The following is a 9,878-nucleotide window of genomic DNA, read 5'->3' as shown; positions in this document are numbered from 1 at the left end:
CCTCCCTCTCCTCCCTCCTCCCTCTCCTCCCTCCTCCCCTCCTGCTGCTCTGTGTTCTGAGACTGGTGGGCAGAGGTCCGATAACAGAGCGGAGCTGGCATAGCAGTGTAGGTGCAGCCAGAGCGGAAGCAGGAGAGAGCGGCTCGTGGTTGGCTTTGGACGGCCTCCACCTCTGCCTCTGCCCGGCCCGGCCTCCCTCCCACAACAGGGAAGTGGAACCGCGTCACAGGGCGTGCCCAGGCCACGTGCTCGCCAGGTGTGTGCCCAGGTTCTGGGCAAGACTGCTCCGTGGGGGTTGTGGATCTGCCCGGCTTCCCGGTGCCACCTGTGACCCAGCCTGGAGTCCTCCCTCAGGCGGCCGCTGGCCTTTGGCGGTGCCGGCTACAGAGGCTGGGTGGCAGGCCCGTGTCCGGGGAGGTGATGCCCGGTAGGACTGTGTGTGGTGGTCACTCTGCTTCTGGGCGGTGGAAGGAGGGGACCAGCTCTGCCTGGGGAGACGGGGCTCTGGGCTCCCAGCCTCTCTGCCCACCTCCAGGGCTAGCGCTCGCCTGAGACGTCTGTCCTCACGGAGCGAGCGGGTGCCCTGTGCGTGGCCAGGGAGCGGCCCACAGGCATGCTCGCCCTTCCTGTCCTGGAAAGCACCAGCTTCCTTGGAAGTGGCCAGGCTGTGTCCACCCTTCCTGAGAGAGCTGAGCCCTCCCGCAGGGGACACAGGTCAGTGCTCAGCCCTCACAGAGTCCCTGTCCCTCCCCAGCTGTACCCAGCCCACCTCTTGCATGGCAGCCACGGTGCATCCTCCTGTCCAGTGCCCGACCCAGGGCCTCCAGGGCCTGTACTGTCCGGGAACTTTCGAGACCTGGTTTTGCCCGGCAATGGACTGACCTGGAGAAGGAAGTCTGACTTGAAGAGCCGGGGCCGAAGAGCATGGTTCTTCTGTCCTCGCCAGAGCTGGTGCTGGGCCCACATGGGGTGGGCTCAGGGAAACTGACCCCTCGCCCGCGCCGGGCGGAGGATGTGACTCTCTCCGTGAGACCCAGGGCCTGTGAGGTGCGGCCCCTGCCCTCCTGGCTTCCTTCACGCCCACCTTCGGCCACCCCTCCTTCCCTCACACCCCTCCTCTATCACCTTCCCCGATTCCTGGGCCTCGGCCGGCTGGCAGCAGGCCCCTTCCCTGACAGGGAGCACAGGGGCTCTGGGCCTGGACGGGGCTGAGTGATAGGGCCAGGAAGCCTTTGCCTCACACGTACCGTGTCTGGGGTAGTGTCCCGCGCAAGATGTTCCCCTTTCTTCGCAAACAGGACCCCCACTCACCGAGAAGAGTTGTCCTGAAACCAGCATTCCCAGAGGCGAGAAGATGGACGATCAGCTTCCGGCACCCTTCCCCCGCCTGGCATCGGTCGTGTAAGTAGCTGTGACTCAGCACCAGCGCCGGGTCAGGAGGGAGAAGCTGAGGCCGCCGCTGCCACCACTGGGCAGGAGGCTTCCACGGTCCACATTTGAATGCGTCCTGGTAGCTCCGATGGGGGCGGGGGGCCTGCAGTTCCTGAGGGCAGCTGGCTGGTCCAGTGGGTTCCAGTTTGGGTTTTGCGAACAAGGATTCCCCTCCTTCCAGTTTCCCCCCCTTGTTAATTTTTAGGGCACGATGCTGGGTAGGAGAGATGTAGGACTTTAACAGATCTTGTGTGGTTTATAAAGCGCAGGGGAAGCTATCATTGCGATCTTTGTTTTGAGCCAGTGGCCCATGAAGTACGTTGAACCCTCAGCTGTGTTTTGTTTGGCCTGCGTGGCATTGCTTTGCGTGTCTTGACTGCGTGGGCTCCTAGAGCAAAACTCATTCAGGTGGCTCTGTCTTTGCTGCTGCTGCTGCTGTCCTGGGACCGAACAGACCCTCCCAGCCACTGTGTCGGTGACCAGTTACCCAGCCTCCCTTCACACCAGAGGCACAGGCCCATGGAGCAAGTGGGCAGGTCCATCCCTCTCTGTGCTCAGAGTCTGGGCCGAGCCGGGCTTCTGACTCACTGCAGGGTGACCTTTCCTCCACCCCTGGGTCCCTGCCCAGGCAGAGGAGTGTCCCGGAGTGGCACAGAAGCTGCAGAGATACAACTCCCAGCCCACTTCCCCGCCCAGGGCAGCCCCTGGGACTCCTGTCCACTCCACCTGGGGGTGTTTTCCTGCCTGGGCAGCCCTGCCAGCCCTTCTGCACAGCCAGAGTGCATAGGCCCATTGGGCCGGGGCAGGAGTCCCCCTTGGGCTGGCTGGGTTTCCTTAGACCCAGGCAGGCTTAGACTCGGTGCCAGGAGGTAGAGCCTCTTCAGCCCCTGTGAGATCACCTGCTGCCTCCGGCCTGTGAGTGGCCAGCGGCTCCTTCACTGCCCATCTGACCGAGAGGAGAGCCGAGACCCAGATGACCCTCTCATTCACTGGGAATCAAGGGCAGAAGGTGGGGTGCTGAGGTTCCTCCGTACCCTGCTTATTTTAGATTTAAAGCGGCACTGCACGCCTATCGTGGCTTCATGTCTCCTCTTCCAGAGAGCTAAGCATGGCTGCAGAATCTCAGGAGGGGCCCCAGGCTGGCTCCCAACCTCTGTCCCTCTCTGGCAGTGGCTCTATGGACCCTGGATGGTGCTGTGCTTCCCGGGTAGTAGGCGGAACATTCACTCAGTGCCACGTGGAACAACAAACCATACGGAAGGGGAGAGAGACTCAGCCCTCACTCTGGCTAGGAGGCTGAGGCAGGAAGGGGCAGGACAGAGGTGAGTGGGGGACACAGGGACACAGCAAGGGAGTTTGTAAGTAGCGGTAACTAAAGTTGCCAAGGAAGAGTTTGGCTGAAAGGAAAAGCAGAAAGGTTGAGAATTATCTGGTGTAAACCTCACCCCCACGGGTTGGATATTTGGTGACCACCTGTCTGTAACCTCCAGGTTGCTTATAGGCGGTGTCACTCGCACCCTGTGTGCAGGCCTGTGGCCGAGGCGTGGCCACTGCTAGGGAGAGCTCACTAGCCGCCCGTCAGGTTGAGGGGGCTGCAGAGGCGGCAGAGGCTCAGGAGAGTAAAGGTGGCCGGCTGGCTGCCCGCCCCTTTCCAGGGTGCAGACCCGGGGTGCCTGTGTCCTGCAGTCTGCCTGCCCCACATCCTGCAGGGAACGCCGTGCTGCCCCACCCAGACCTCGCTTAGCGTTAAGTTCCAGAGCAAAAAGATGAAAGTCAAGGTGAGGAGCTGGCAACAGTGGGCGGGAAGGAGGGACGCAGACTTTGGACTCACTCCTGGATCCGTTTTTAAAGTGTTTGCTCTTAGTAGAGATTAGTTTCTACTGCGAAAGTCGGTAGACTGCCTTCATGGAACTGTGAGAACCAAGTTTTATCTCGTCCTCTTCCTGTAGCACAGGTACTGTTCTGCCGCAGAGGGACAGTGGGAAGAACCCTGTACCCAGAGGCCGGACCCAGAGCTGCGGGGCTAATTCACGCCGTCTCTCTTCCTCTGGCGACACTGTTACAGCCTCAAAGGACGTTGTGCAGTCAGAAATTAATTTGAAACATAGTTTGTAAATTATATTTTCAGGCAGATTTTGGATGCAAATCTCAGGATGCACGGAACGGGTTCTCTACGGACCCCAGGCCAATCGGTTCCCCACTTAGTGGGGCCGCGTTTGCGTGTTCCGCGGCTCTCACACAGGACCTCGTGCTGTTTCTGAGCAGGTCCGCGGGCAGCATGTGTTCCGGCCCTGTGTGCTCTAAATGCGCTTTGACAGCCGCTTTGGCTCTTGTCCTTCATCCCATGCGGTGATTCACAGCGGCCGGCTGTGAAATGAAGCGGATCGGTGAGTCTCTATCTTGGAGGGGCTGCGCGGTGGCTCCCCTCTTTCCAGCCGGGACTCTGTGGCTTCACAAGCGTACGATTTTCTGCTGGAGATGGAGGCGGGGTCTTCGGACGGCTCTCTTCTGAGATCCTCTTCTTCTGGAAGCTGGTTTCACATGGTGGCTTAGATTTTTCGATCTCTGTATCTAGCACCATTTGAAATCAGTGTTTTAGGAGTAAGAATTGCAGCACGACACAAGGAGGACTTCGCAGTTGCTGCCCACGCCTGGCTCTCCGCTCTCGCGAGCCTGGGAGGCTGACGCACGTGTGGGTATCTGGGGTCTGGAGGGGCGGCGCAGAGAGGCTTGTGAGGCTGAACGCAGTGGCCAGGCGGGTGATCGCGGTTGGTAGGAGTGGAGAGCGCCCGGGCCTGGGGCCTGAGCTGCCGGAGGACGCCCCAGGACTGGCTCAGTCCTGCTTGGTCCGACCGCTGCCCTCAGGGTGCCGCCGCAAGGAGCTGCCCACCGCCGGCTCATCTCTTACACAGGCTGACCGATTTCTCCTGGTGTTCAGAGTCTGTTTTTGTCTAGCACCATTTGAAATCGGTTATGATGTAGGGGGAAAAGCAGCAGCTGCCGGAAGCCTCGTTGCCAGTGTGGTCAGCACAGCCTGTGGGCTCCCGGAGGATGGATGGGCAGAAACTTCTGTTACTGTACTTAGGTTGCTGCAGAGGTAAGAGGTAATTTAATGGATTTTTAAAAAGCCAAACTGTTATAATTTGTCTGATGTCCTTAGCTGCTTTTTCTGTGTATGTGGGTTGCCATCGAGCTGTCTTTGTCAAGAGGAGTCCTGACTTTAATAATAAATAACGTGCTGTACCCCACTGATCGTGGCCATGTTTTTCATCTGTCATTTTCCATTCCTAACCCTGTGACAATGAGAAGTGAATTCTGAAAAATTAATTCACTACACAGATCCTACCTGCTTCGTGGAATTCAGAGGTGGTGACAGCAAACGTTAAAAATGAAGCTCATGAGGACAAAAATGAGGTTCTGTAAACCGGGAAAACAGGAGAAGAGAAAAACGCGGGTGATGTAGGCTGAGGGAATGGGAAACTGTCCTTGGTTCCCGGAGGGCCGAGCAAGCAGCACCTCTGCAGGAAGTTCTAGAAAACCTCTACTCCACAGCGTCGTGTGGGCCTGAGCGGAGCATCACTAATTCGGCTGTGTTATAACAGATGGGCTTCTACTTTTGGCTGTTAGTTTATATCAGCGCTCGAAGACAGGGCGAGCCAGTTTTGTAAAGCTATTCCCAGATCAGCCAGATTTGACTCCTCGGGGGTGGAGCCCGGACTCTCTGGGAGGAAGATGTGGCCCCCTGATCGGGCTTTCCCGCAGGTATTACGGACCCTGACTCACCTGGACACCAGGTAGAGGCAGATCAGCCACCAGAAGCCTCTTCAAAGCCCACGTCCCCCAGATGGCTGCCCACTGGGGCCAGGGTAGGAGGCGGCTGAAGCGTTTGTTGGGAAGATTTCCCAGTCCGTGTGGCTCATCCTGCACCTGCAGGGAGCTATTTCAGGCTGTGACTGAAGAACCCATGTTCTGATCCCCAGAATGTGGTGGTGAGGGTAGTTGAGGCCTCATACTGTATTGTTTTATTTGCTTCTCTGTCAAAGAAAGCTATAGCAGTACAACAGGCACGGCAGCCTTGGACTCTGCACTGCTGAGCACATGTTCACCTGCTTTGGATACACGTACACACCCCAAGCTCCAAATTACTCGCATTCAGATACATACAAGGCATGATTCTACCCCTCCTGAGGCCCCGGGTTGACTTCTCAAATGAATAAATGCAAGAGGATCAAGTTGAGCATCATACACACTCACACAGAGGTTGGAAAGCTCTTCTATAAAAGTTCATTGCATTGCATTGAAACACTTAATTTTAAAGAATGCTACATCTCCAGGTCAGATCATGAGAAGTAAAATCTATCAGAGGTGCCATTCACATAGCATTAGTGGATGAGTTCACAGCCATGTGCTTCAAGTTGCCTTTGTGGTTTTTCATACTAGATGAGGGATTCATGCAGAATGTTTCTCCTGGTGACTCCACCTCAAACCAGGTTTAGGAAGCTGTGCTAACAATGGAGGTAGGAATGCTTTGCAAAAGCATCGCCAGGGTTTGCCATTGTTTTACTTAGACGTGAAGAGGAAACTGAGGTGGGAGCAGCCCGGAGCCCCAGGAGCGTGTGCTGGCAGGTAGTCCCCGTCCACGGAGCCAAGCCCTGATGAGCCATTAGGAGACAGGAGCTCCCAGGCCGGACAGACCCTGGCAATTGTTGGTGTCAGACGTTGGCCCTGTCCTCGTTTTGGGGAGCTGGTATATAATTGTAGGATTGCCTGGCAGACCAGTATGTCTGCCCTTTGGGGCAGCTGCGTCTCCCCGGAACACACACAATTGTATTTTGGGCTAATGCGGGAGCTCGGTACCTGAGCTTCCTGACCACCAGAGCCTTTGGGTGAGTGAGCTTTGGGCCCATCCTGCAGGCTCCAGCTTGGCTGGTCTTGGAAGGGGCCTGGACACTGCGTTTTGTTGTTAGTTTCCTGGGTGGTTCTAACGTGCAGCCAGGGTTGGGGGTCCTTCCCGGGACTGCTCCGCCTCGGGGTATAAGCCGGTGGTGTATTCGCTTCCCGTGGCCGCCGTAACAAAGTACAGCAAACCTGTGCCCTACCTAACACGCATTCTTAGCACAAGTCTCAGTCACTTCCACTGGACGGAAGCCACAGCCCTTCAGAGGCGCGGAGAAGCAGGGTTCGTTGCCTCCTTCAGCAGCCAGAGCTGCGTTCTTTGGGCTGCTCCTCATCTCCATACCAAAGCCACAGTGTGGCACGGTCAGGGGTCCTGCCATTATGTGCCCGTCAGTCTCCTGTCGGCCTTCTCCGCCAAGCACCCTGGGGATGACACACAGTGCCCTAGCTGGGCGATCGCCCCATTTCAGAGGCTTTAATGTGCAGAGACCCTCTTGCTACATCAAGTCACACTCTCGAGTTCTAGGCATTCGGGGTTGGCTGTCTTTGGAGGCCAACTGCATGGCAGTGCCTGGAAACGCAGGGCACATGCGGCCCTCCTGCCCGGAGACCTGGTGAGTCGGCCTCACGCTCCTGTGAGTCACTTGGTGCTCCCTCGTGGAGCAGAGCGCCTTCAGCCTGCCTCCCCAGGGCCCTGCGGTGGAGGCGGTGGTAATCGATAGAATTTTCCTGACCCCTGAGGAAGTGCGCCTCGCCGATCATCTGCCCCTGGGTTCTTGATGGAGCCGCAGTCCTAAGCACCAGGAGGCCTGAGCGCTCGTTTCCGGGGGCCTGGCACAGGCTGTGGTGACGTGCGGTAGTACTGTCTAAAGGTTCCTAGAAGCGATGCGAGGGGGGAAGACATCCACTTCGGTGGCTTCTGCCTCTACACCAGTCTTCTCTTGCTCGGCACTGTCAAGTTGGAGACCAGGGCGGGCAGCTTCCCCTGTGGCCCGTCACCTGGTGCTCGCTCCCTGGAGTCGTCTGCTCCAGGACCCGTCCTGCCCCATACCGTGTTTACCCCATTTTTATTTCATTTCACTTTTGGCACTCGGGAGTGAGCTCAGCCCAGGGCCTTTGCATCACCTCACATCTCAGGCCCTTCTCATCTTGCGTTTTGAGCTGGGCTGGAACTGCCTCTGCCTCCCAGAGTGCTGGAGATATAGGCACGTGCTGCCATGCCCAGCAGCGCTTCCCCAGCAGGAGGGGGAAGAGTTTAGTCCCTTTTTAAAGGTGTCAATTTCACAGCAGCAGCAGCAGCAGGAGAGAGCTACTTTTATATTGGATCCAAAATGAAATTAGAAATGGAACCTCTGACAGTTTGAAAGTGAGGCCGGACTGGCCGATGCCCCGACCGTCCACAGGGGGGCAGCAGTGTCACGCTCCTCAGAGTCGGCTTCCTCCCCCTGTGACCTTTTCCAAATGAGCCCCGACCTTGTGGGAGCAATGTAGTTTAGGAAAAAAATAATCCACAGGTGCAGCCACTCAGATATGCACCAGTTCCAGAAGGTAGTAGAATCCAGTAGAATCCTTAAGTGCAAGTACGTGAATTTTTTAAAATTCTTGGTTAAATTGTTAGCTCCTGCCTGACACCACCAGAGTCTCCCATTTCCCTTAAGCCCGAAAGTGTACTTTAAGAAGCCAATTTAAATTCCTTCCAATCTCAGGTCTCTGCAGTGTTCTTGCTGAAGACTTTGTTAATTACCTTAAAAGCATTCCCTGTGTAATTTTTTCCAGTTGAAAAGAAAAAAAATGAGTCGAGGTCAAACAACGTTTTCTATAACGATTTCCTTGTTTATATTTGATATAGTTTTCATCCAGTGTTGATATTAAAAAGATTTCTCCTTTGTAAACCAGGTTTAGCTAGATGGCAAGGCCTGAACTCTTTAAAATTTTCTGCTTTAGCAGGTGGAAACTGATTTTCCCGGTGGAGGGGAGTGTAAACCTTTACCTCCCTCTGCAAGTTTATTTAGAGAAATTGATTGTTGGTGGAGCCACTTGGGACGCAGCCCACGTCCCTGGGCCACCTGGGCCACGTCCCACATTACTTACCCATGAGCCCTCGGGTTCAGATCCAGGTGTCGGTGAAACTTCCCAGGTGATTCCAATGTGAGCGATGGCTGAGGGACACGGGACCCCCTCTGAGAGACTCCACAGTCTAATTCCAATCTGCAAAGACAGCCAGCGTGATTTTTTTGCGTGAACAAACCCTCATCCTGTTAGAGAAATAAAACTTTATTTGTGAATCGCTGGGAGGTGGATTTTTAATTTAGCACTCTATACATTTACGAGGTGCAGAAGATCCATCTTCTGTTAGACTCTAGGCGACTAACAGGCAGTTAGGTTATAATCACACAGGCTGGGGAGAAACCAGGAGCTGCAGGCAGTGGCTTGCATCGGAGAGTCTCCGGGAGAGGAGCAGCTCTAGAGAAGATAAAAGATTTCACGCAGCAGGGCCCGGGAGTGGAGAAGAAGACATGGGACAGGTGGTTGAGAGTAGGCTATCGGGAGAAATGCAGCAGAAAGAAAGGGTTTCATTGCAGAAGGTCAAGCTCATGCCGAGAATCACCAGGAGCGGCGTGGGGAGCGAGGACTCCTATTAGAAACAGACCGACTTGGATTAACGTGGTGGGTGCACAGATGAAGCGGTCCTCACACAATCTCACTTTTACCAGACCCGAGCCCCTGCTCACAGCACGCAGAGCGAGGGTCACCTGTGCCTGGGGCTTCTTGTTTTATTGCACATCCGTTTTTGCTGTACAGAAATATCAAGTTCAAATACGCTTCTTTCCCCATCATTTAAAAAAACATTTAAAGAAAACTTTTCCCCCTACAGTTAAATAGTGGGCAAATTATTTGACAAACACAATAGATGTTTGTTTATACGTAAATCTCAAGCATAAATATTAAGTTGAAAATACTAAATTTGAAGCAGAAACTGCTATACATTTAAATTTAATCCTAAAAACACAGATACAGTGATTCCTTCTGAACAACCGCTACATTCTTGGAAGGCAGGTGAAAATGGAAACTTTAACTCTGCTTGATTCAGAATTCCTGTTTATTTCTGCGGAAACACTGGTTCCCCAGGTCGCCCAGCAGAGGCCGCCAGGGCAGGCCCCGTCTCCGTGCAGCGGGAAGCACTCGTGCTGTGGCGTGGTGCTCCCCTCCTTCAATCCCAGTCTTCACCTGCTTGAGGCAGCCTTTCTTGAACCCATGTTTGCCGGCCCAAACACTGCTTGGGAAGAGCCAGTCCCTCCCTGCCCGTTGGCGTCTCTGAAGAGACTGCCTGGGTTGGGACCGGGTAGGGGGAGCTGTGTCCCAACCAGCAGCAAACCCAAGTCCCTTCTTGGACACTTTGTCCTGTTTTGCCCTCCGCCTGCTGGAGTTACCTGATGAATTTATTTGCTACGAAACCTGTTTAAGGCAAGACCTCTCTGTTGAAGGAGAGAAAGCAAGCCACCTGTAGCCAGAAGTTAGAATGGATTATTCAACATACAGAACTCAGCCTG

The 9,878-nt window shown here is 55.1% G+C and overlaps 1 long non-coding RNA gene across 1 annotated transcript; it reads right to left on the bottom strand.

Moving 5' to 3' along the window:
• Nucleotides 1-4,595: 4,595 nt before the first annotated feature.
• On the bottom strand, nucleotides 4,596-8,534 carry LOC109117687. Its single transcript, XR_002025005.1, has 2 exons — nucleotides 8,419-8,534; nucleotides 4,596-8,085 (listed from the first exon to the last, which is right to left on the bottom strand). It is a non-coding gene; the product is annotated as an uncharacterized LOC109117687 (long non-coding RNA).
• Between the last annotated feature and the right edge of the window lie 1,344 nt (nucleotides 8,535-9,878).

The sequence above is a fragment of the Fukomys damarensis genome, unplaced genomic scaffold (genome assembly GCF_012274545.1).
Source record: "Fukomys damarensis isolate Sample0158 unplaced genomic scaffold, DMR_v1.0_HiC HiC_scaffold_11, whole genome shotgun sequence".
Classification (NCBI taxonomy): Eukaryota; Metazoa; Chordata; class Mammalia; order Rodentia; family Bathyergidae; genus Fukomys; species Fukomys damarensis.
This window is presented reverse-complemented; position numbering and strand designations above follow the sequence as displayed.